Source organism: Callithrix jacchus, chromosome 5, assembly GCF_049354715.1.
Source record: "Callithrix jacchus isolate 240 chromosome 5, calJac240_pri, whole genome shotgun sequence".
In the NCBI taxonomy this organism is placed as follows: Eukaryota; Metazoa; Chordata; class Mammalia; order Primates; family Cebidae; genus Callithrix; species Callithrix jacchus.
Genome location: NC_133506.1, coordinates 162,862,501 through 162,890,035, shown reverse-complemented (window position 1 = coordinate 162,890,035; position 27,535 = coordinate 162,862,501). Strand labels below are relative to the sequence as shown.

Below are 27,535 nucleotides of genomic sequence, written 5' to 3'. Positions count from 1 at the left end.
AGATGGCCCAGTTCTGTTGACTGCTGGCTGAACGGAGAAGAACACGGATGGCACTCATTTATCTGTGTCTAAGTTGTCTGCTGAAAGTGTTGGACTGTGCAACTTGGGGTATCCTGGCAAAGCTGAACCTCAACTGGGGGTAGAGGGGACCCATTATTGCCGAGTCTAGAGGAAGATTTGGTCTCATTCCCACCTGGTTTAACATGTGTTGAGGAATTAGCCCCAGGATGGTTTTAAAAAAGGATGTACCTCGAGTCTGTTAAAAACATTTGGGGGACATCTGCCTTTGCTCTGGAGTCTGAGATAGCGAGAAGTGCCTCATGAAAGCGCTGGAAATTCGGCTGGAAATTCTCCTACACCCATGAAGGAGAGAACAAACGCTGAGAAGTACAGGCTGTTCTTTGGTGCATGGCTTTGGCTTTGAGATAAAAGTTAGTGCATAAGCCTATAATCCCAGCACTTTGGGAGGCCGAGGTGGGTGGATCACTTGAGGTCAGGAATTCGAGACCAGCCTGACCAACATGGTGAAACTGTCTCCATTAAAAATACAAAAATTAGCTGGGTACGGGGGCATGTGCCTGTAAGCCCAGCTACTCAGTAGGCTGAGACATGAGAATTGCTTGAACCCGGGAGGCGGAGGTGGCAGTCAGTGAGCTGAGATCACATCACTACACTCCAGCTTGTGCAAGAGTGAAACTCCTTCTTTAAGAAAAAAAAAAAAACCATGAAAAATTGCATAACAAAAATCAGAGTTTAAAATTTTTAAGTTTTGTTTTTTGGTGTGTTCTTTATTGTGGATTTATTTTTTAAATTTATGATCATGGTTTATTTTTTGTTTTTTTGTTATATAAGAATGTGGCTTGCTAAAAAAAGGTATTATTATCATGTGCTCCTGGGACCCCCTATCTGGTTACCAAAAAAGGCTAGCAAATCAGAACTTTTTTTTTTTTTTTTTTTTTTTTTTTTTTTTTTTTTGAGACAGGGTCTCATTCTGTGGTCTAGCCTGGACTGCAATGGCATAATTTCAGCTCACTGCAGCCTCGACTGCCTGGGTTCAAGCAACCCTCCTACCTCAGCCTCCTGAGTAGCTAGGACCACATGTGTGCACCATCATGGCTGGCTAATTTTTGTGTGTGTGTGTGGAGATGAGGTTTTGCCATGCTGTCCAAGTTGGTCTCAAACTCCTGGGCTCAAGTGATCTGCTGGCCTCGGCCTCCCAAAGTGCTAGGATTACGGGCGTAAGCCACCATGTCCGGTGAAAACTATCTTTAAGTGGCTTCTAGCTGGTCAGGGAAGAATGTAGGCTGTAGAAATAACAGCGGAGAGCAGCAGTCACTTTTCTTGCAGAAATTTCATACTTGTGGAAGTTAAATTTGATATAGGAGTCGAAAGATATGGTCTTATTTATGAAATTCTCACATCCAGTTCTTGCCCTTGTCTCAGGGAGAGGAGCACTTTGGCTGATACTGTGTTAACTCTTTAGGTCCCTCTGTCTGGGTCCCCTGACAACAAAAGAATAACACTACTACTTAGTGAGCTCTGAGGCCTGTATTCTTCAGCTTGGCAATGATTATACAAGTCCAGTTAGTCATATTGTAATCCCTTACCATTCAGGCATTTCAGGGAACTAAGGTCCTTTGTAGTCATTGCATTTGGCTCAAAGTGATTGACTTATAGTTGCTCAACCTATTTGGTTTCATCAAAATAGCAGAATTTAAAAATAAAATGATTCTACTCTTCTTTCTAAATACCCTTCAGAAAAAGCTTATCCTTTCCTGCTGGCCAAATATGCTAGAGTTATAACTTAATAATCAAAAAAAGTGAGACATACGTCCATGTAATCATGTCTGAATTCCAGGTATGCCAGAGAACTTTACCTTGGCTTTGTCATGCCCAGCAGGAGGGTATTCCATGGAGGCAGCTGTGTGTGCCCCTCTCTCCCCTTGTCCCAGTGGGTCCCAGAGAATAAGAGAGTTAGATGCTCTTCCTTTCGTAGTGACCTCATGCATGCTGCGTTCATAGCAAGATGAAGCGGGTAACAGTGACTAAATCACCGAGGCAAAATGTACTTCTCGCATAGGTTCAGATAGAACCTGTGTGAGAGAGAACTGGAGAAAGGGAAAGACAGGCAAGAGCTGACAAAGAGGAAGAAAGAGAGAGCTTTCTTTTGAGAAAGGGCGAATGAGATAGCTATGGATTAGGAAAAAAATCCGGACTCCTTAAGTTCATTTTAGTTTTTGGTTGAATTTCCTCTAAAACCTATTACCAAAGTTACAATACAAAGGCAAGCTTGACTGGTTTTTGTTTAATCTATATTTATGGATTTGGTGTTAATTGTTTCTACTATCGTGCTAGTCGGGGAAGATACGCAAATGAATGAAATGGTCCTTGTGCTCAGCTATAGGCAAGTAGATTATTTCGTCAATGTGGTAAGATCGTGTTGCCAAGGAGTGAGGGATGCATAGGTTCTAGGGGAATTCCCTCCCCCGTCCTTCCTGTCCATATGTTGGAGGCACTGTTGAAACAGAGTTGTCAGAATGCGGACACAAGGAGAAGCAAAGTGTCAGACCTCTAAGAGGCAGAGCACTTAGGGGCAGACCAGGCCTGCTTGAACTCAGCGTTCTGGGTCCTGGGAAGGATAGATATGCCTCTCCCATTTGCGCAGAAGCATGTGCCACCTTTCATGCATGAGAAGTCCTTTGTATATATTTGATTTATTTAATTGAAAAGGACCGGTGGAGGGGCAAAGTAGACACTTCCATTTGGGTAATAGTGAAAAGAAAGAGCATGAAAAATGGATTTCTATAATCTTTTCCTGGTGTTCACAACATTATTTAAAAGACCTGATATGATGTCATGTATGATTTATGCTGCATAGGTGTTTGTCTGCTGTGTTTGAGCCAGATAGGTATTACAGAATAATTTATGATGCGGTTTCAAATATAAAAACTACTCTAGTGATGCGAGGAGATAAGGGGTTGTACTGCTGATCAGATATCCCAGAATAACTGTTTTCAGTAGCAGATCTTATATTTGGACGTTTTTATCCTAATGAAATATTCTGGAGTCTCATTTTCTTTTTTTCTGCAGCTTAAGGGTTTGGTCCATTCTTTCTGTCATGTGTATACATGTGTCTGTGTGTAGGTTCTGGCATTTGTATAGATGCTTAAAATGCCACCACCGGTTTGAAATATAGCAACACCTGGGCAGGAAGTGTCTTGGGTCTCATTTACGGTGTGATCAGCCCACTCTTAAATTTCGAGTATGTTCAGTGACTCTCCCTTTGTCTTGGCTTTGGGAAAAGTCTGTGAAGATGCATTTGTACTCATAGAGTGCTTGGTTACCTGCTCGAAATGAATATAAGAAGATTAAGAGTGTGAAGTGCTTTTAGGAATAGCAGATAAAGTCGGCTGTCTTCCAATTTTTAATTTTCAGTTGAAATTTGTGGTGATGTCATTTCAAAACAACCCTAATGGGTAGAATACAGAGTATTTACAAGGCTCCTGAGTAATTTTTTTTTTTTTTTTTTTGAGAATGGAAATGTTAAATGAATGTTACAGCTTTGCTTTTATAGTTTTTGATTTCAATCATGCTCTGGGCTTAAGTGGTGGGGAGGTGAACAGAAATTCCCTCCCACCAAGAGGTAATTTCACACCTGCTATATTTCTAAATACCCCAATATGGCTTTCTTTAGAGTGACTTTCAAGATGCTTAAGTAATAAAAGCTATATAGTATATCTTTAAATGGGACAAAGGTCCTGTCTGGCAGGCCCAGGCTTCCACTTGCTCTGCCAAGGCGGGGCCTGAGGTCTGTGTTCAGGAATCCTCTGTGTAGAGCTAAAGCTCTAGAGCCCCAAGTGTTTCTTAAGGTGGGGGAACAGTTTGGGAAGGGCTAGAAACTCACAAACTGTGTTGATGCCCTGGGAAGGAAACCTTTTGTCTCCCTGATTTTTTTTTTTTTTTTTTTTTTGAGACGGAGTTTCGCTCTTGTTACCCAAGCTGGAGTGCAATGGTGCGACCTCGGCTCACCGCAACCTCTGCCTCCTGGGTTCAGGCAATTCTCCTGCCTCAGCCTCCTGAGTAGCTGGGATTACAGGCACACGCCACCGTGCCCAGCTAATTTTTTAATATATTTTTTAATAGAGACGGGGTTTCACCATGTTGACCAGGATGGCCTCGATCTCTTGACGTCGTGATCCACCCGCCTCCGCCTCCCAAAGTGCTGGGATTACAGGCTTGAGCCACCGCGCCCGGCCTGATATTTTTAAAACTCTGTTTTACCATGATGTACTTTTCTTCGTATATCTTTTAGATTTTCTCGTGATTCAGATGATTATTGTCGTGTTTGTGTGGAATTGAGGACGGCATTTTGGTAGTCTTTCACAGATAGACCTGGGATTTGTCATCATTCGGATTTCCTTAAGCAGCTGCGATAAATGTTCAATATTGACTTTGAATTCAGTGGGAGGTGGTTAATTTTGTGATCTCCAATAAATTAACCTATTTTTTTTTTTTACTTTCAGAGTAATGGTGATGAATAATTTTACCTACTTTATGGATTTGTTATGATTTTAAAAGACAGTACATGTAAAGTCCCTCTCGTTGTGTCTAGTGTTTAGGATGCACCAGTAAACAATATCTGCCACCATCATTCTGATTATTACTTTATGTCCAGTTGTTATCTGATGTTACATGTTTCCTAAAACCTTAGGTAGTCCTGGACTCTCTCAAGGGACAGGAGCTTACTGTGTCCTCAGACAGGCCCATGTTTGTGTCTTTGGAAAATTTTCCTCATGCTTGTTTCCTGCCTTATTATAAATTTCTTCCAGAGATGTTTACTGTGTTCTCACAGGTCACCCTTAAACCTGCATCCTCTGTGAACACTTAACTGTTAGAAGTCATTGGCTGAATTCCTCTTAGATCTTCTCTGCTGCCTAAGGCCCTGCCGTTATGCCGTCTCGTCCTTCCAGTTAATCTCCTGTAGATACCTTCTAGTTAGGATCATAACAACTAACGTTTGTATAAAGCATTAGAATTTGCAAAATGCTTTCACTTACATTGTCTTTTAAAATACCCTTTTATCCCCATTTTGCAAAAAAGGACACTGAGGCTCACAAAAGCTCATCAATTTCTGTTTGCTTACATTGCTAGTAAGCTGCTGAAATAATTTGAATCCAGTACCTTTTGATGAGCTCTCCTCTACATTTCTGTTCAAAGGTGGCTCCAAGAAGTGGACATTATACCCCAGGTGTGGTCTGTTTGTTTTGTCGAGAGCAGGGTTATTGTCTTCCTAGCTTGGGGTGCTAAGATCTCTTGTTCTTTACGATATGCACCACATTCTATGTTTAACAAGTGTTTACTGAGCACTGAATGAACATGAAGAAATAGCCTAGGTGCTGCAGTCATAGAGCCGTGTGTGAAGCAGAGTCTCTATGCTCCAGAGACTGATGACTCAGTGCAAGGGCTGTCGACCTAACTTGCAGGGTACACTGCAGAATGAAAATGTGGGGTCCCTTGTTCAAAAAGCAGGGGAAAAAGTGCCAGTAAAGGTATGAAATATATAAAACCATTTTTTCTTACTTATGTAGTCTCTCCATGTATGGTGTTTTAAATTTGCTATTTGATATCCTAAGAAAATAGTAATTAAAAATTTAAATATTAGCATGAATTTTACCATCCACCTGTATACTGTGTAATTTTGGTTTTAAATGTAACTGTAAGGGTACTAAATGTGTATGTGGAATCACAGAAATGACACAAATCCGTTCTTACCAAACCAGCAGAAACGGCACAAAACGAACTCAGTTGTTTCTATTTTACTTCTTGATATGTGCACTTTCTACCCACCACTCTCCTTTTGGACTACTGATAAATAAGGAAGGACTGAAAAGAAAATGAATAATGGGTTGCCCTGTGTTCTTCTTCCTTTTCTTCTGTGTCATTATTTCCAGCAAGCGGTTGACTACTATTTAGAACAACGTTGCCTTCTTTCTACCTGTGAATCGAGTTCTGGTTCAAGTGGAGAGCATGCCCTCCTGGGGCTGTCAGTGTCCCTGTTTATGCACTGCTTAGTCATATGTTACCTGGTACTTGGCTTTGAGTCTTGATAGACTCCCTCCCACCCATTGTGGAACCACTGGAATTCTGTCTTCATGGGGCATCAGGAAAGCTATATACAAATAAAGTAGAAACAAATGGGGACGCACTTGTGCATACCCCTCTGGTCGCGCCCATGCTCCAGTGTCCCATCAGACTTCACTTACAAAACACAAGTTCAAAAATAACGTTCTGAAAAATGTCACGATGATGACAGTAGAGCATTAAACTCAGTTGGGTCTTTCTAAGAGTGAAGCTTTCTGTGGCTGCACAAGTCACGTGCCCATAACTCCAGCACTGTGAGTAGTAGAGAATAATTGAGAGAGCTCAGAGGGCTTGGGCACCTGGGAAGAGCAGGCAGAGTTTCAAGGAGAAGGTGCTGTTTGAGCGGCCATTGAGGAAGGAAATGATAGAGAGAGGCATTGAATGAGCTTCTGTGTGAAGGAAAACTTGTGGTAAGTCACTGAGCGATGGAAGTACGGAAACTGGTAGGTTCAGGGAGCAGCCCTAGTCCGGGACTGCCTTATTAAAGAGAACATAGTGTGTTTATAGAATGTTTACTTGTGTGGCACAAGAATATTGAGTAAGATCATTGCTTTCTTATTGATATTGCATAGGATCGGCAAGCACAGTCCTGAGAGAAACATCAGACTTATGTACGTGATTTTTCAATAATAACATATGTAGTTTATGTTAACTCCAGACAATTTCCCTTCAAAATGAAACACTGTTCTGTCTTGCTTTTAGAATGATTACAGTTAAAGATATACATCTGGAATTTTTCCAAATATATCTGCTTGAAGAGAGAATTAGGTGAACCTGCTATAGGTTCTTGTCTTTACATTTCAGTACATTTACAAATGGTGACAATTTCAGCAAATTGACAAATCTTGCTCTTATGATGTCTCAGAAATGAGATCTGATAGCTTTCTAGCAGTCTTAGAAGGTCAGAAGTGGGAAAGAGACTCATTCATTTGGACAGGCTAGAGGTTGGGAGGGTGTATGGCCCCTTAGGTGAAAAGCTCTATAGCCAAAGGGTGCAGCAAGCTTTTTCAGGACTTTGGCCGGTCTTTTTAGGGTTCTGGTGCTCCACTGCCTGCTCCGAGACTGTCCACACTTGCGCTGCATTAGAGTTCTCTGGCAGTTGGCTATTCCTTTCGGTTACTTCTGTTGAAATGAGGGATTAGTCAGGTGTTTTGTCTGTGAGTCCCCAAGGACTTGGTGCATTTCTAGTTTCTAGAATTTCCCTTTCAGTCTTCTCATCTCTCATCTTTCCAGCCACAGCGTTAACTATGACCACTGGGGCATAGAGAAGTCAGGGGGAGACTGAATGCCCAGGCACTGCAATGAGCAGCTCAGCACCCAGCCAGAAGGGCAGGCTGACAGAGTCACAGGAACCAAAGTCCACACCTTACCTTGAACGTGTGTGTGTGTGTGTGTGTGTGTGTGTGTGTGTGAGAGAGAGAGAGAGAGAGAGAGAGAGAGAGCGAGAGAGAGAGAGAATCAGTGTTTACAGAGTGCTACAACTCAGTGGCAGGTATAAAAACAGTTATCACTGCTGAAGGACATCTGATTTCTAATAGGCAGCACATATAAGAGGCTTAAGAATGTTTGTGGAAACAAATACCTGGAAGAGCCACTAGCTCCAGACCTTCAGGGAATGGTTGCCAGTGGAAAGTAAAATGCTGATTGTCTTACATCTAGATCAGCTTGGAATCAGGCCCTGAGCCTTCAGGGGATAAATCAGTTGCCTCCCTGAGAGCTGGAAAAGAATAGCGGTAGGAAAAATAAATTATAGGATGATGATAATTTTTTCCCATATATGGAATATTTCTTGGTTAATTCATCATGTCCATTGTAGCTGATCTTAATGTAGTTTTTAAATAAAGTTTCTCTAGAGAGATCTTGTGCATTCTGTTTTAAAACTGTAAATGTGTAAAACCTTTATGAAGAAATTTTAAAATACTGCTAAAGGACATGGTAGAATACGTGCACAAGGAAGAATATATAACAAACTCTTGTTTGAAGGGTCCTACATCAACATTATATCATTATTCCTAAGCTATTTTACCACCTTTATTATGATTCTAATTTTTAACTAATTTCACTTTTATTATAGATTAAAGGGTACATGTCCAGGTTTGTTACATGGGTATATTGTGTGATGCTGAGGTTTGCGGTACAAATGATATTGTCCCCCAGGTAATGAGCATGGTACCTAGTATCTGGAGAAATAGGAATGCTTTTACACCACTGGTATAAAAGCTTATTCAGCCCATCCCCTCTTCTCTCCCTCCCCCCCGCATCTAGTGGTTCCCAGTGCCTGTTGTTCCCACATTTATGCCTAGGTATATTCCATGTTTAGCTCCCATTTATAAGTGAGGACATACTGTATTTGGTTTTCTGTTGCATTAATTATCTTAGGATAATGGTCTTCAGCTCAATCTATCTTGCTGCAAAGGACATTATTTCACTTTTGTATGGCTGCAGTGTATTCCATAGTGCATATGTACCACATGTCTTTATCCAACCACTGTTGAAGGACACCTAGATTGAGTCCATGTCTCTGCTATTGCGAATAGTGCTGCAATGGGCTTCTAAGTGGCTTTCTGATAGAATTGATTATTTCCTTTGAGGTATACACCCAGTAGTGAGTTGCCAGGTCAAGCGGAAGTTCTATTTTAACTTTTTTGAGAAATCTTTAGACTTCTTTCCACAGTGGCTGAACTAGTTTGTATTTCCAGCAATATGTATATGTGACTCTTTTTCTTTGCAGCCTCGCCAGCATTTTATTTTTTTATTTTTTTTATTATCTCTTAAGTTCTGGGATACATATGCAGAATGTGCAGGTTTGTTACATAGGTATACGTGTGCTATGGTGGTTTGCTGCACCTATGAATCCGTCATCTACATTAGGTATTTCTCCTAATGCTATCCCTCCTGTAGCCACCCACCCCCAAACAGGCCCCAATGTGTGATGTTCCTCTCCTGTGCCCATGTATTCTCATTGTTCAGCTCCCACTTATGAGTGAGAATTGTAGTATTTGGTTTTCTGTTCCTGTTTTAGTTTGCTGAGAATGATAGTTTCCAGCTTCAGCCATGTCCCTGCAAAAGACATGAGCACATTCTTTTTATGGCTGCATAGTATTCATGGTGTGTATGTGCCACATTTTCTTTATCCAGTGTATCATTGATGGGCATTTGGGTTGGTTCCAAGTCTTTGCTGTTGTGACCAGTGCTGCCATAAACATACATGTGCATGTGTCTTTATAGTAGAATGATATCTAATCCTTTGGGTTGATACTCAGTAATAGGATTGCTGGGTCAAATGTTATTTCTGGTTCTAGATCCTTGAGGAATTGCCACACTGTCTTCCACAATGATTGAACTAATTTACACTCCCACCAACAGTGTAAAAGCGTTCCTATTTCTCCATATCCTCTCCAGCATCTGTTGTGTCCTGACTTTTTAATGATTGCCATTCTAACTGGCATGAGACAGTACCTCACTGTGGTTTTGATTTGCATTTCTCACATGACCAGTGATGATGAGCTTTTTTTCATGTTTGTTGGCTGCATAAATGTCTTCTTTTGAAAAGTGTCTGTTCATATCCTTTGCCCAATTTTTGATGGTGGTGTTGGTTTTTTTCTTGTACATTTGTTTAAGTTCTTTGTAGATTCTGGATATTAGCTCTTTGTCAGATGAATAGATTGCAAATTTTTTTTCCCATTCTGTAGGTTTCCTGTTAACTCCAATGATAGTTTCTTTTGCTGTGCAGAAGCTCTTTAGTTTAATTAGATCCCATTTATCAATTTTGACTTTTGTTGCCATTGCTTTTGGTGTTTTAGTCATGAAGTCTTTGCCCACACCTCTGTCCTGAATGGTATTGTCTATGTTTTCTTCTAGAGTTTTTAGTAATCTTCATTCTGACTGGTATGGGATGGTATCTCACTATAGTTGTAATTTGCATTTCTCTGATGATTAGTGATAAGCTTTTATTTTCATGTTTCTTGGTCACTTGTACATCTTCTTTTGAGAAGTGTCTGTTCATGTCCTTTGCCCATTTTTTAAATTGCATTATTTTTGCTTGTTGACTTGTTTTTGCTTATAGATTCTGGGTATTAGACCTGGTCAGATGTGTAGTTTGTGAATATTTTCTCCCATTCTGTTGGCTGTTTACTCTGTTGATAGTTTCTTTGGCTCTGCAGAAGCTCTTTAATTTAATTAGGTCCCACTTGTCAATTTTTGTTTTCGTCGCAGTGGCTTTTGGGAACTTAGCCATAAATTCTTTGCCAAAGCCAATATTAAGAAGGACTGCCTAGGTTTTCTTCTAGGAATTTTATAGTTTGAGGTCTTAAATTTAAATCTTTAATCCATGTTAGATTAATTTTTGCTATGCTGAGAGGTAGGGGTTCAGTTTCATTCTTTTGCATATGGCTAACCTGTTATCCCAGCACCATTTATTGAATAGGAAGTCCTTTCCCTAATGCTTTTTTTTGTTCATTTTGTTAAAGATGAGATGGTTGTAGATATGCAGGTTTATTTCTGTATGCTGTTCTTTAGGTCTTGGTATCTGTTTTTGTACCAGTACCATGCTGTTTTGGTAACTGTAGGCTTAAAGTGTAGTTTGAAGTCAGGTAATGTGATATCTCTTGCTTAGTTCTTTTTGCTTAGAATTGCTTTGGCTATTCAGGCTTTTTTTGTTTGTTTGTTTTTATTTTTTTGGTTCCACGTGAATTTTAGAATAGATTTTTCTAACTCTTTGAAAAACCATGTTGGTATTTTGATAGGGATAGCACTGAATCTATATAGTGCTTTGGGCAGTATGGCCGTTTTAACAATATTGACTCTTCCAATCCATAAGCATGATATTAATATGTTTTTCAATTTATTTGTTTCATCTCTGATTTCTTTCAGCAGTGTTTTGTAGTTCTCTCTGTAGAGATTACTTAGGCCTCTTTGGTAAGATGAATTCCTAGGTAGTTCATTTTTTTGTGGGAATTGTAAATGGGATTATGTTCTTGATTTGGTTCTCAGCTAGAACATTATTACTGTATAGGAATGCTATTGATTTTTGTACATTGACTTTATATTCTGACATTTAACTGAATTAGTTTTGATAAACTAATTCATAGTCTTCAGGATTTTCTATGTATAGAATTATATTGTCAGCAAAGAGAGATCATTTGACTTCTTCTTTTCCTATTTGGATATCTTTTATTTCTTTCTCTTGCCTGATTGCTCTGGCCAGGACTTCCTTGAGCATTCTACTTTCAAGTTAATTTCAAGATATTTCTTTTACTGTGGATACTATCTTATTTTCTTTTATATTTTTCTACTTGATAATTGTTTCTGTAGAACAATGTTGTAGATGTTGATAAGTTTATCTTTAATTCAACTACCTTGTTCAAATTTGTTATTATTTTTCTACTTATGTATTGATTCTGTTAATTGTTATCTATTGGTTTAGCTTACTTTTTTATGTTGGGCACATTTCCCTGTATCTATTGATTGTGTTAATTTTTCCATGTTGATAGACACTTTATACTGACCACATTTTTCTCTCCTCCTTCAATTATTATCCTTCTGGTTTCTTTTTGTTTTCTCCTATTGTTGGCTTGAAGTAGTGAGAGCAGATAGTATTATGAGTTAAAGTTTTTAAATTAATTGAGCACTTGCTGTAGATTTTGGTATAGAACGTTTATCTTATTAAGGAAATTACCCTCATTCTTAGTAGTCTGAGAATTTTTAACATGAATCATTGTATACTTTTCAAATGTTATTTCTACATTTATTGAGATAACCAAGTGGTTTTTTTTCATTTAATCTGTTAATGTGACAGATTACTTTAACAGGCTTTCTAACGTCAAACCATCATTGAATTATTAGGAAGTTTGTTTTCCAGACATTCAGAGGATAGATCTGAACATCAGGATAAACTTTATCTGATCATGATGTCTTTGTGGTCTTTGTCATAGTCGCCTTGCCCTGCCACCGTCTTTCCCTCCTCCTGCCCTCTTTTTCCCCTTCCCTCCTATTTTAATACTCTGTTGGATGTGATTGACTATGTTTATATTAACATATTTGCATCTATGTTGGTGAGATTTTCTTATATTTTCCTTATTAGGCTTTGGAGTTAAGGTACCAGTGTCCTTATCACATATGCTGGGCAGCTTATCCTCTTTTTCCATATATTTTAACAACTTATATAAAATAGAAATGATCAGTTTGTTGAAAGTAACACTCACTGGCAAAATGAGTTTTGGGCCTAATCTTTTTTTTTTTTTTGAGACAGACTCTTCTTCCTCTGTCAACCAGTCTGGAGTGCAGTGGCACAATCTTAGCTCACTGCAACCTCTGTCTCCCAGGCTCAAGCAGTTCTCCTGCCTCAGCCTCTTGAATAGCTGGGATTACAAGCATGTACCACCACACCTGGCTAATTTTTATATTTTTAGTAGAGATGGGGTTTCACCATGTTGGTCAGGCTGGTCTCTAACTCCTGACCTCAGGTAATCCATCCACCTCGGCCTCCCAAAGTGCTGTGATTACAGGTGTGAGCCACCACACCCAGCTGATCTGGGCTTAATCTTTTCCTTTTTTGGAAGAGATTTAAAAATTATTATTTCCAGTTCTATTTTTAATAGTTATTGTTTTATTCAAGATTTCTATTTTATTTCAAACAATTTTGAAGCTTAATATTTTCAAGAATATTTGATATTCCTTTCTTCTTTAAAAATCAGTTTGTAGTTATTTCTGTTTTTAAATTTAATTTACGACTTCTACATTTTTATCATTTTCAGATTTTCTTTCTGTATAATTTAGCAATCTTTTTCAAGAACTAGCTCTTTCTTCTCCCTTCTTCTTTCCTCCTCTTTCACTTCTTTCTCTTTGTCCTCCTCCTCCTCCTTCCTTTATGAATGTTTTTTACATTGATCCCTGCCCTCATCATCATTTCTTTTTTGTGTGTTTCAATTTGTTACTTGCTTTTTGCAGATTCTTGTGTTGACTGTTTAATTTGCTTGTTTGCAGTCTTTTTTGTTTCCTTAAAAATGTACTTAAAATTATAATTTATCTCAATATCTCCTCTGTAATGGCTAGTTAATATTTACTTTGCCAACTTTTTTACTTTTATGTTTCTTTGTTATTAATTTCAGATTTTGCTACATATTATGGTCATAAAAATTTTCTATATGATGTTGATCCACTGGAATGTATTGTGTTTTTCAGTATTGTGGCCAATTACCTCATCAGTTTTTGTGGTTTTAATTTGCATTTCTCAGATAACTAAGGGTGTCAAATTGAAGCCATTTCTTATACTAATTGTCCATTTGCATCTTTATTTCTTGAGGTTTTATTTAATTCTTTTGCCCATTACTTATTGTATTGTCTCTTTATTATTAAATTGTAGAATTAAAAAGTATATTTTGGAAAGACATAATTTGTCAGATATGTGTATTTTAAATATTTTCTTCCTTTTTACCCTAGTAATTTTATATTCTTATTTAAAAAAACCGTAATTCTCATAGACAAGCTATTTACTTTTTAAAGCCACTCTGGGAATGCCTTGCCTTTTCATTTTCTTAGTGATATCATTTGAAGAGCAGAATGTTTTTGGTTTCGTTTTGCCTAACTCTTAACGGGTTTTGTGTATGGAAAGATCTTTGCCATTCTAATGTCATAAAGGTTTTTTCCTCTATCAGCTGTTATTTTTAGTTTTATATGTAGCTCATGAATCGTCTTGGGCTATGTTACCTGTCTATTGTGAGCCTATTTATTCAATACAGATTTACATTTGTTTCAGCATCATTTGTCGAAAAGACCACAGTTTCTGTGTCTATTAAATTACCTTGGTGCTTTTGTTGAAAATTAATTTTTCATGTTGTTAGCAGCAGCAGCAAATCCATATGGGGCTGCAGCAACCTTAACTCTTGCCTCCTCAGAAGAAAGAATTTGTGGGAGCATAAGGAAAAGCAAGAGACTAAGGCAAGTTTTAGAATAGGAGTCAAAGTTTATTAAAAATTTTAGAGTAGGAACAAAAGGAAGTCAAGTACACTGGAAAAGGGCCAAGCAGGTGCCTTGAGAGATTCAAGTACACTGTTGACCTTTGACTTGAGGCTTCATACATTGGCATGATTTCAGGGTCTATGCTACTTCTACCCTGATTCTTCCCTTGGGGTGGGCTGTCCCCAAGCACAGTAGCCTGTCCACACTTAGGAGGGGCTGCATGCACAGTGTGCTTATTAAAGTTGTATGCTTGCTCACTTAAGGCATTCTTCCCTTCCCAGATGAGTGTTCCTAGAGCAAGCTCATATACCAGTTAAACTTGCCATTTTGCCTCTTAGTGTGCATGTGTGAGCCAATTCCTGAGATCTTATCGGGGAGCTGCTGATCACCAGCCTCAGGTGTTCTCTATCTGTTGGAAAACTGCCTTTCCCTGGCACCAGCAACAACCAATTATTAGTTTAGAGAGACAGTTTAACAACTGCCTGGTCATCACCTGATAGTAGCCTGACATTCCTAGTAAAAGGGGCCCCTCTCCTACCCTGCTCATGTCTGCCCAACCACCTACTCTAACAACATACGTCCACTTACATTTCTCAATTCTTTATTTCTTTTGGTTTATCTCTTTTTCTGTCCTTATATCAAAACCACATTTTATGATAGCATTTTTGTAAATTTCGGAATCAGTTTCTATAAATCTTTCTACTTTGTTCTTATTGTTTTAATAACTATAGGTTCTTTACCTTTTCATGCAATTTTAGAATCACCTGCCAATTTCTCCAAAAATCCTGCTGTGATTTTCATAGGGATGGCATTGAATCTACAAATCAACTTTGGGGCAGGTCATAGTTTAAGTTGAGACTTCCATGAAACATGAAACATGTATTAATTTAAATAGGTCTTTATTTTTTCTCTAATATTTTTTGGTTTTCCTTACAGAGGACAAATGCATATTTGTCATTATGCTTTTCCCCTATTTAATGTTTTATTATGCAGTTGTAAATAGTATTATTTTAAATTTCATTTTCAGATATTCATTGCCAGTATATAGAAATAGAGTTGATTTTCATTTATTCGCCTTCTGTCATCTGACCTTTCTAAAGGAATGTTTTAATTCCAGTAATTTTATGTGTATGTAAATTGCTTAAAATTTCTACTGTAAGCAACCATGTTGTCTGGGTCAAGGGTGAGGATGGGGGCAAAAAACCGTTTTACTTCTTCCATTCCAATGTTTATGCCTTATATATACTCTTTCTTGTCTCACTGCACTGTACAGGGCTGCTAGTTCCATACTGAGTAGACGTGGTAAGAGTGGATATTTTCCTGACTTTAGGGGAAAAACGTTCAATGTTTCAACATTGAATGTGATATTAGAGTGAGATTTTCTTTGTTTTATCAGGTTTCCTTCTATTACTAGGAGCTTGTTTTTTTTTTTTAAATTTCTTGATCATGTGTTCAATTTTGTAAAATGTCCTTCCTGTATCTTTTACCATGATCATAATTTTTATTTTACCCTTTATACTGTTAATATTTTTGGTAATCACATGAAGTTTTGAATGTTCTAATCTTGTATTTTTGGGATAAATCCCATATGGCCACGCTGTGTTGTCTGTTTACGTGTTGCTGGGCTTGATTTGCTAATACTTTGTTATGGCTTTTACATCTTTATAAGTGATGTTGGTTTGTAATTGTCCTTTTTTGTAATACTGCTGCCATGTTTTGTTATTCGGGTGATAATTACTAAGTGTGGTGTTGTATGTTCCCTCCGCCTCTTTCCTTCTTCTATTTTCAGGAACCCAAATTGCTTTGCTGAAATTCATTATTGTCTCTTTTCTATTTCATTGTTTTCTGCTTTATTTTATTGCTTCCTTGTTTCTAATTACTTTGTATCATTTATTCTATTTTTAGCTTCTTAACTTGGCCACATAGATCATTCATTTTAAACCTTTCTTACTTTTAAAAATACACGTTTTTTAAAGCTACAGATTTTTTTTTAAACATTGACTTAGTAAATCTTACAAATTTTTATATGTTATTATTAGTTAGTCTGAAGTATTTTCTGATTTCACTTATGATTTCTTTGGACCCATGGATTGTTTAGAAGGGTGCTGCTTAATTGACAAATATTCGGAGAGGCCTGGTAATTTCTCGACCTCTTAATACTGATATCTAATTAAATATGTGTAGATAGAAATCATTCTATCTGATTTTTAAAAATTTATTGAGAGTTGTTTTTGTTCCAATATATGGTCTGTACTATTATTCTTCAGTGTACTTGACAAGAACGTGTGTTATGTGAATTTTGCTCTGTTGAATTTTGTATTCAAAACCCAGTTTAAGTTGAAGTCCACTGACAATGTTAACATCTCTACATTCATACTGTCTTTCCGGTTCATTGTTTGATCGTTTCCTAAGAGAGGGGTGTTAAAACTCTCCAACTATGTGAATGTTTCCATTTTTCCCCTTATTCCTTCTAAGTCTTTATTTCATATATGTTAAAATTCTTAGGTGCCTACATATTTTTGGCCATTATACTTTATTAATGAAATGCCTCTCTATAGTAACACCCCATCCTTCCCAAATCATTTTATGAGACCAACATCAACCTGATACCAAAACCTGGTAGAGACTCAACAAGAAAAGAAAACTTCAGGCCAATATCCATGATGAACATAGATGCAAAAATCTTCAATAAAATACTGGCAAGCTGATTGCAACAGCACATCAAAAAGCTTATCCACCATGATCAAGTAGGATTCATCCCGGGGATGCAAGGCTGGTTCAACATACACAAGTCTATAAACGTAATTCACCACATAAACAGAACCAAAGACAAAAACCACATGATTATCTCAATTGATGCAGGGAAGGCCTTTGACAAAATTCAACAGCCCTTTATCCTAAAAACCCTCAATAAACTCGATATTGATGGAACGTGTCTCAAAATAATAAAAGCTATTTATGACAAACCAACAGCCAATATCATACTGAATGGGCAAAATCTGGAAGCATTCCCTTTGAAATCTGGCACTAGACAAGGATGCCCTCTCTCACCACTCGTATTCAATATAGTACTGGAAGTTCTAGCCAGAGCAATCAGGCAAGAAAAAGAAATAAAGGGTATTCAGATAGGAAAGGAGGAAGTCAAATTGTCTCTATTTGCAGACGACATAATTGTATATCTAGAAGACCCCATCGTCTCAGCCCCAAATCTCCTGAAACTGATAAGCAACTTCAGCAAAGTCTCAGGATACAAAATCAATGTGCAAAAATCACAAGCATTCCTATACCCCAATAACAGACTGAAAGAGAGCCAAATCAAGAACGAACTGCCATTCACAATTGCTGCAAAGAGAATAAAATACCTAGGAATGCAACTAACAAGGAACGTAAAGGACCTCTTCAAGGAGAACTACAAACCACTGCTCAATGAAATAAGAGATGGAGAAACATTCCGTGTTCATGGTTAGGAAGAATCAATATCATGAAAATGGCTATACTGCCCAAAGTTATTTACAGACTCAATACTATCCCCATCAAGCTACCAATGACCTTCTTCACAGAACTGGAAAAAACCACCTTAAACTTCATAGGGAACCAAAAGAGAGCCCACATAGCCAAGTCAATTCTAAGTAAAAAGAACACAGCGGGAGGCATCACACTACCGGACTTCAAACTATACTACAAGGCTACAGTAATCAAAACAGCATGGTACTGGTACCAAAACAGGGATATAGATCAATGGAACAGAACAGAGGCATCGGAGGCAACACAACATACCTACTACCATGCAATCTTTGATAAACCAGACAAAAACAAGCAATGGGGAAAGGATTCCCTGTTTAATAAATGGTGTTGGGAAAACTGGCGAGCCATGTGCAGAAAGCAGAAACTGGACCCCTTCCTGACACCTTACACTAAAATTAACTCCAGATGGATTAAAGATTTAAACACAAGACCTGGCACCATAAAAACCCTAGAAGAAAATCTAGGCAAAGCCATTCGGGACATAGGAGTAAGCAAGGACTTCATGACCAAAAAGCCAAAAGCATTGGCAACAAAAGCATAAATAGACAAATGGGACCTAATCAAACTCCACAGCTTCTGCACAGCAAAAGAAACAGTCATTAGGGTGAACAGGCAACCAACAGAATGGGAAAAAATTTTTGCAGTTTACCCATCTGACAAAGGGCTGATATCCAGAATTTACAAAGAACTAAAACAGATTTACAAGAAAAAAACAAACAAGACCGTTCAAAAATGGGCAAAGGATATGAACAGACACTTTACAAAAGAAGACATATATGAGGCCAACAAACATATGAAAAAATGCTCATCGTCACTGGTCATTAGAGAGATGCAAATCAAAACCACATTGAGATACCATCTCACGCCAGTTAGAATGGCGACCATTAAAAAATCTGGAGACAACAGATGCTGGAGAGGATGTGGAGAAATAGGAACACTTTTACACTGCTGGTGGGAGTGTAAATTAGTTCAGCCATTGTGGAAGACAGTGTGGCGATTCCTCAAGGACCTAGAAATAGAAATTCCATTTGACCCAGCAATCCCATAACTGGGTATATATCCAAAGGACTATAAATTATTCTACTATAAGGACACGTGTACACGAATGTTCATTGCCGCACTGTTTACAATAGCAAAGACCTGGAACCAACCCAAATGCCCATCGATGATAGACTGGACTGGGAAAATGTGGCACATATACACCATGGAATATTATGCAGCAATCAATATTGATGAGTTCGTGTCCTTTGTAGGGACATGGATGAATCTGGAGAACATCATGCTCAGCAAATTGACACAAGAACAGAAAATGAAATACCACATGTTCTCACTCATGGGCGGTGATGAACAGTGAGAACGCATGGACACAGGGAGGGGAGCACTACACACTGGGGTCTATTGGGGGGAATAGGGGAGGGACAGCAGTGGGGGAGCTGGGGAGGGATAGCCTGGGGAGAAATGCCAGATGTGGGTGAAGGGGAGGAAGGCAGCAAATCACACTGCCATATGTGTACCTATGCAAGTATCTTACATGTTCTTCACATGTGCCCCAAAACTTAAAAGGCAATAAAAAGAAAAGAAAAAAAAAAGAAATAACACTTATTTTCTTGGGTAATATGCATTGTCTTTAAGTCTACTTTGATATTTATATAGCAATACAGACTTTCTTATGTGTGGAATAATTGATGTATTTTTTTTAATTCTTTTTTTAATGTTTGTCTATCTTTACATTTAAATGCATCTTTTTAAATAGAGCATATATTTGTTTGCTTTCTTACCTAGTTTAACAATCTTTGCCTTATCATTGGAGTGTTACATATACATACACATATTTTAGAAGTATATGTATATACACATACATATATTTTTTGAGACAGAATTCCCGTCTGTCACCCAGGCTGGAGTACAGTGGTGCAATCTCAGATCACTGTAGGAGTGTTATGTGTATTTAATTTAATTTTTTATGTTTATTTTTAAGTGTGCAGTTTGCTATTTGGTTTCCATTTGTCTCCTCTATTTTGTTCCTCTGTTCCTCCTTTCTGAATTTTTTAGGTTAATTAAATATTTTTAGTATTGTGGTTTATATCCTCTGTAGTCTTTTACCTATATCTTTCGTGTTATTGGATAATATCCGACATCTAGTTATGTTACCAGTCAATTGTATTAAATTTGGGGAGGCTTGGTATTAGGCTTTGTTAGGATAGGACTTTTTTTGTTTTGTCTTTAGTCGTAAGGAGAATAGTTCTTCAAATAAGTATTTTTAACTCATGACCCTTCTATGATGTCACTAGAAAGTCCGAGTTATTTCCCAAGCCCCCACTAGTTGGCAGGACTTAAATTGCAAAGTTAAGATTATAATTCTCAGCAGGTGAAATATACTGCTGCTGAAATCTCTATTTGGTTCCTTCAGCCTTCCATTGGTTGGTGTCTTCTCCTATGCATGCCTGTATGCACAATTCAAGTGATCAGCCAATGATTTATAGGCAGGTTTCAGGTGTTAGGTATTATTTATATGCGTTTCTTCTTTTTGGATTGCCAATCCCACCCCCTATTGCTTTTGCAGTGTTCTGACAACCTCAGACTCTGTCCTCTGACACTTCATACCAACACCACTGGATTTCTGCTTGAATCTGACCTATTCTGTCCTAAGGGAAAAGATGTGTAAAAGTAGATCTTACTCAGTGTGCTTTCTTTCTTTCAAAGGTCAGTTTCCTTCTTCATTTGGTTTCTCTTCAGTGCCTTGAAAAAGTGGTTTTTATGTTTTGTGTGGCATTAGTACCTGTTTTCAGCAAGGGTTACTCTGTTATAAGCTACTCCACCATTACTAGAAGTTAGAACTTTTCTGAGGGTCGTGATTGGTGGGCTTCTAACATTTATAATGACTTTAAATACTGTTACATCAGGACTTATTCCTGATATCTTAGTTATATATATTTTCTGTTTATTATTTTTTCTTTTTATTAACTTTCTCTTCTTTTGATTTCCTTTGTATAGTTCACATTTTATTTTGTTTGGAAGACATTAATTCAACATTATGTGATTCTCCCTAAACTATTGATACAGGCTTCTCTTTTATTTTTGTCCATCAGTATCTTAATTTGTCATCGTAATTCTATGAAGAAGAGTACAGTGGCATACCTATTCTTGGTGTCTCTCACCATCCCTAGTTCTATGAAGAAGAGTACAGTCGCATACCTATTCTTGGTGTCTCTCACCATCCCTAGTTCTATGAAGAAGAGTACAATGGCATACCTATTCTTGGTGTCTCTCACCATCTCTAGTTCTATGAAGAAGAGTACAATGGCATACCTATTCTTGGTGTCTCTCACCATCCCTAGTTCTATGAAGAAGAGTACAGTGGCATACCTATTCTTGGTGTCTCTCACCATCCCTAGTTCTGTGAAGAAGAGTACAATGGCATACCTATTCTTGGTGTCTCTCACCATCCCTAGTTCTATGAAGAAGAGTACAATGGCATACCTATTCTTGGTGTCTCTCACCATCCCTAGTTCTATGAAGAAGAGTACAGTGGCATACCTATTCTTGGTGTCTCTCACCATCCCTAGTTCTATGAATAAGAGTACAGTGGCATACCTATTCTTGCTGTCTCTCACCATCCCTAGTTCTGTGAAGAAGAGTACAATGGCATACCTATTCTTGGTGTCTCTCACCATCTCTAGTTCTGTGAAGAAGAGTACAATGGCATACCTATTCTTGGTGTCTCTCACCATCCCTAGTTCTATGAATAAGAGTACAGTGGCATACCTATTCTTGGTGTCTCTCACCATCCCTAGTTCTGTGAAGAAGAGTACAGTGGCATACCTATTCTTGGTGTCTCTCACCATCTCTAGTTCTATGAAGAAGAGTACAGTGGCATACCTATTCTTGGTGTCTTTCACCATCCCTGTCATTTTCAGTTCTTTGCTACTAAGGACTTTTTTTTTTTTTTTAGGTTTGAGCATGAGGAAGGAATACAATAGCCTGTTCTAGTTTACCAATTTGCTATAAATTGAAAAAAGCTGTTTTTTAAAAAAACATATATTCCATTAGATACAGGATCATTTGTCATTTTTTAAAATAGGAAAAGCTAATAAAGAGACAGCTTCCAAAGGCAGGTTGTTATAGAACTGGTAAGCATAGTGTATTTTGCTAGTCAGTTATTCCTTTTTAGTCAAACATTAGGGAAAACGAAACAGGTAGAGTCTTCATTTGGAAATTAAGGTAATTTACAAGTTCTCTTAACTTTTAAGTTCTCTTAACTCCTAGCATATTGCCTGTTTATTATATATTTGCTTTAAATTTGTCACCTACTGAATAAAATCTACTCTCAAGAAATATGATTGAGATATTCTATAAAACTAAGGAATAGGACCATGAGTAGGACTTCTGAAGTGGAAAGGAAGATAAGCATATAACATTCCAGAGATGCCTCAAAGAGAGGTCTAAGAAAACCCTCTAAAGCTGCCTGGACATATGGCCCTGAAAAGCAGTCTTCACTCAGGGGAATAGCAACATTACCGGCTACCCATAAATAGAAGGGAAAAGCTAAGAGACAGTGAAAGGGATGGGGGAAGAAAATCTAGACTGTTGGCTACAATGTCTTTTCCATACTCCTTATGTTTCTACAGAGGAGAGAAGGTGCACACTGCCCCTGAGGAAGGGAAAATGTGGGAAGAACACTACCCATTTTTCTGTGCCTCCCAAGTCATTCCTCTCCTGTGTTTGAGGCTAATCTTAGTCTGTGCCTGGTACTATAACAAAATACCATACAATAAGTAATTTACAAACAATAGAAATTTACTGCTTTCTGTTTTGGAGCCTAGGGAGTCCAACTTCAAGGTGCCCACAGATCTGGTGTCTGGTGAAGGCCTGTTTCTCACAGATGGTGCCTTCTGTGTGTCCTCTCATGACAGAAGGGGCAAAAGAGCTTCCTCAGACCTTGTTTTTTTTTTTTTGAGACAGAGTTTCACTCTTGTTGTGCAGGCTGGAGTGCAATGGCACGATGTCAGCTCACTGCAACTTCTGCCTCCTGGGTTCAAGCGATTCTCCTGCCTCAGCCTCCCAAGTAGCTGGGATTATAGGTGCCACCACCCCACCCAGCTAATTTTTTGTATTTTTAGTAAAGATGGGGTTTCACCATGTTGGCCAGCCTGGTGTCGAACTCCTGACTTCAAGTGATCCACCCACCTTGGCCCCTCAAAGTGTTGGGATTATAGGCATGAACGACCATGCCTAGCCCAGACTTCTTTTATAAGAGGACTAACCCTGTTTTATGAGAGCTCTGTCCTCATGACTTAATCACTTCCTAGAGGCCCTATCTATTAATACTAAGTTTCAATATATGAGTTTTGGGGGAACACATTTTGACCATAGCATTACCTGAAATGTGAGTTAGACAGTAGGGATTCAGCATGCCCTGGGCTTCCAGATCTAGCTGCCATAGAGTATTAGCCAACCCCTGAGGCATCGGATATAAAACTACATTCTCCAATCAGACTGAAGAGTAAAACATTGATATCTTTTTATCCCCTATCTGCCTACTTCATTTACCTTTTAATTTGTTTGGAACGTATGAGAAGTGCTATTTATCTATCTATTTAAACCTCAGCAATGTATTTCTGTATCCAGTCAATTTGTATGATGATCAAAACGGAAGTAATATTTCAAAGCACTAAAAAGGATACAAATGAACTATTGATATGTGCAGCAACTTGGCTGGGTCTAAAGGGCATTATTCTGAGTGAAAAAAGCTAGTTTCAAAAAATTTCATAGTGTATAATTCCATTTATATTACATTCTTGAAAGGACGGAATTATAGAGAGGGAGAACACATTAGTGGTGGCCAGGGGATAGGGTTAGGGTGGAGGGAGTAGCATGAGGGTGTTCTGTGGTGGGGCTAGAAGAATGCTGTTTCCTGATTATAGTGATGGTTTCCAGAATCTATACAGGGACTCAACCTATGTAAAAGATATACATACATACATACATGCAAATTAGTGCATGCAAAAGCTGGTAAAATCTGAATAAGGTCTGTAGTCGGTATAAGGGTATCATCATACTATAGTGTCTTGGGGAGATGATTGTAATTCCAAAAGACACAATCCCAAATGCCATATCCCAAAAGAATAAAAATTCCTTCAGTCTAAAATCCCCAAAATCACAATCCTGAAAGATCAAAATCCTCAAAATATAGTTCTGGAAAAAATAATTTTAAAAATAGTTAAAAGATATTTATTTGCATTTTTAAAAGGAGATTTATTTATGAAACATGTAAAAACATGACAGAACAGTTCATAGGTTACCTGACACAATAAAATATGAAACTCTAACAGATATTTTGTGTAAACACTCAGGTATACACACGACAGTTTCATGGGTATAACAATTATGAGCAGATAAACCGTATTTGTAAAGGAATAGGTTAAACGGGAAATAATGAGTACATACATTTCATTATGGTGTATAACCGTGTGTACCAGCTTTGTACCTGTGGTCATCTGAAATGTTGTGATGAAGCTGTCTAAGTCTTTTGAGGAGATGGATAAAAAACCAAGATGGGTCACTACAACATATAAGGTCACCCAAATTGCCGAGATCTCGAGAAATGTTATTTTTTGCAAATGAACATGTACAAAAAGTACATCTCTTTATTGAGTAAATTTCAGTGTTTTTACATGCATGTACAATGCTTACAAAAATATTAATATTGTGATAATGCACTTTTGTGGAGTCACTTTTGCAAAAAAAAAAAAAAAAAGCATAAAACTAATTGGAACTCTCTAAAGGTATCTACAGAATGAATCTAAGGGTATCTACAGAATCTCCAGTATTGAAATGATGTAAAGATGAAATACACAGCAAATGAATTATAGAAATGAATGCTGATAATTTAAAATAGTAAAAAAACTAAAATAAGAAAAATACTAACAAATTCTATGTATGAAAAAATATATTGAAGGAATAGATTATGGGCAGTTGCAGGGAGACAGTTTGTAAGAGTTGGGCGACTTTCACAGTGATTATATTTTCAAGTCTTTATCATGAATAGCTGAGGTTTTTCTTTAGGGGCACAGCTCTCTTTAAACCATATTCAGTTTCCAGATAAAGACAGTAACAAGGTAATAGTTTCATCGAACATGATGAAACTTTCTTGTGACTGTAATTTTCAGGATTTGGGACTTTCAGATTTTGATTTAAAGGGATTTTGATATTTAGAGATTTTGATCATTCAGGATTTCAATGTTTGGGATTCTATCTTTCAGGATTACGATCCAAACTAAGTTTCCTGGATTTGATAATTATGTTAAGATGTTACTGTCCAGGGGAAGCTGTCTAAAAGTACACAGAACATTTGCAGCTTCCTGTAAATTGATAATGGTTTCAGAATAAAAAGTCAAAAATAACTGTGCAAACACTGTCCCTTAATCTCAATCCCTTCTCACCTAACAGATAGCAAGCAGGGAGATGAACTATAATTATGAACTATAATTATGAACCATAATTATAAATATGAACTACATTATATGGTTCATTATAATTGAATAATAACTATATAACTACATAGTTATTATTCAATTATAATGAACTATATTGAACTATATAGTTATAATTCAATTATAATGAACTATAATGTGTAAAGGGAGACGTGCTACTGGACTCTTTTTAGAAATCAATTTGGTTCCAGCTTAAAGTCATGACATAAACAATCTCAAAAACCCAAGAAAATATACCACTAAAAAATGAATTTCTACTATTCCATTTATCTCTTCTTGAAGTTTGTTCATTTAACTCAGAAGTTTTATTTTTCCCCTTCTAGATGGAATTGTTGGCTGTCTGTCTTCCTGGTTAAAAAACCCAAGACTTATGAAATTCAAACTCGTTTGCGAATGTCCAAGTGCATTTTCATTTAGTATTCACTCTAATAAAAGTCAAGATGCTTTTTAAAAACAAGGGATTGTTGACAGGTTCAAAAATACATTTGGCTAGAAGGAATAATATCAAGGGTTTGGTAGTACAGTAGGGTGACCATAATGAACAATTACTATATAGTTAAAAATAGAATTGGAAGGTTGCCAACATAAAGCAAGATAAATGTTTGTGGTGATGGATATCTCAGTTATCCTGATGTGTGTCACACATGCATACACATTGTAAATATGTTTCAAAATATCACGTTCCCCCAAAATATGTAAAACTATTGATTTAAAAAAGAAAGAAAAGAACCAAACAAGTGATTGTTTGTGGGAAAATAAGTGCAGACTTTAAAACAATTAATCGTTTTGGTAATTATTCTTCTCTGCACAAGTATTAACCAATGTTCATTCTTTAGCAATAATATATACTTCAAGACCTAAATATTCAAAACAGGAACTAATTTTTCTTCATTATTGAAATCTCTGTATGCAAACCTAGTAGCATTTGAAAGCTAATCTCCCTGTGTGCCAGAGTAATTACAGCAAAGTAAATAATCTCCGGTGCTCTGATTCCCTACAGAAATGGTTTAATATCTCATCTTTCAAAACTGGTTTTCAGCTCATTCAAAAAGCTTGAGAAAAGTTCGTTAGTATTCAGAAAATGGGTAACTTTAAGAACGCTCTGTTGCCTATCTGCCCTCTAGCAATTCTGATTGTGCTGGGGTACCATTCTAGGAGAAAATAATTCTTTCTACTCCCTTTTGCTAGCATGGGGTTTGTGTTCCTCTGTAGAGCCCCAAATCAGACTCCTGAACCAGAAGTGAGTAAACACGAAGTGATCGGTTTGACTTGAGATGATTCCGCAGGAGGCATTCTTCCCTAAAGTCATTTCTTAGCTGGTGCCCCAGCGTAATATTAGGAGCCACTGCACTTTTCCGGGATGCTACTTAGAGGGCCTGAGCAACCATGCCGATTTATCACTACTGGGATTTTTTTGTCTTTTACAAGGTTTGCAGTGTTTGTCCCAGTGTCTGCAGAAGTTCCAGAATTAGTCATTATGCAATTGCTTCGCAAGTTGTAAGGCAGTCGTCAGCTGGAATGAGCTCTTTGCTTCTGTATCTGAAATGTTGGGCATCAGTGCCAAAGCGATGCTTGCTTTTTAAACTGTGAAATTGTTTTTCACAGGCTCTTTACTAGCGTATAGGCTGGAAGTTATGCCCTTTTTCCCCCAAAAGGTTAAAACTGTAAGAAGAGTTTCTCAGCATATATGACTCATGTTCCTTCTAGAGTAAGATCGTTGGGAGACATTTGTTTTGAATAAATATATCTCTGGTGAAGTGTGCAAAGACTTGACATGTGCTATTTGCAGTTTTCAGCCTGGTATAATTTTGTGAAAAGTGTGGTGTTGATTGAAAGTTTCTATTTTTGATCATGGTGTTAAGATAATTGTTTTGTTTTACTTCTTGCCTCAATAAAATATGAGGTAAACAAACTATTCATTTTTTGTGAATTTTTATGTGTTAAAATGAAAATATTTTAAATTTTCAAAAGATGCATTTCTATAATATAATTTAATTGTTTAAATTTTAGCTCACAGTCTATAACCACTGAGTTTTACATTTTATTATTTATGCTGTGACTTGGCATTCTGTAAAATTTCTGATATTTGCCAGCTGCTATAGCAATTAGGGCTTTGGAAGTCTTTATTTCCAACTTCATATAACTGATTTTTTTTTTTTAGCTATAGCTTCCAGGTCAAGATTGAATGTGTTTACCAAAAGGAACTTATGTAGGTGTTGCAATTCTTACATATTGGTTGCTGAAAACAAAAGGGGCTTTTGGAGGTGGGATAACAAGCAAAGCATTATATGGTAAAGTAAAAATTTTAGGTGAAAACCAGTGACACAAAGGGATTCCCTGATGACTCACCCATTTTCTTCTGAGTTCACTCATTCATTTTTCTCTGATCTGCTTCTCTCCTGCTTCACTGTTATTCT

At 37.4% G+C, this 27,535-nt stretch overlaps 1 protein-coding gene across 7 annotated transcripts in view; it reads left to right on the top strand.

The window, feature by feature from the left end:
• Positions 1-27,535, top strand: part of ENOX1 (ecto-NOX disulfide-thiol exchanger 1) — a 626,515-nt gene that overhangs the window by 62,579 nt on the left and 536,401 nt on the right. The window lies entirely within an intron of this gene.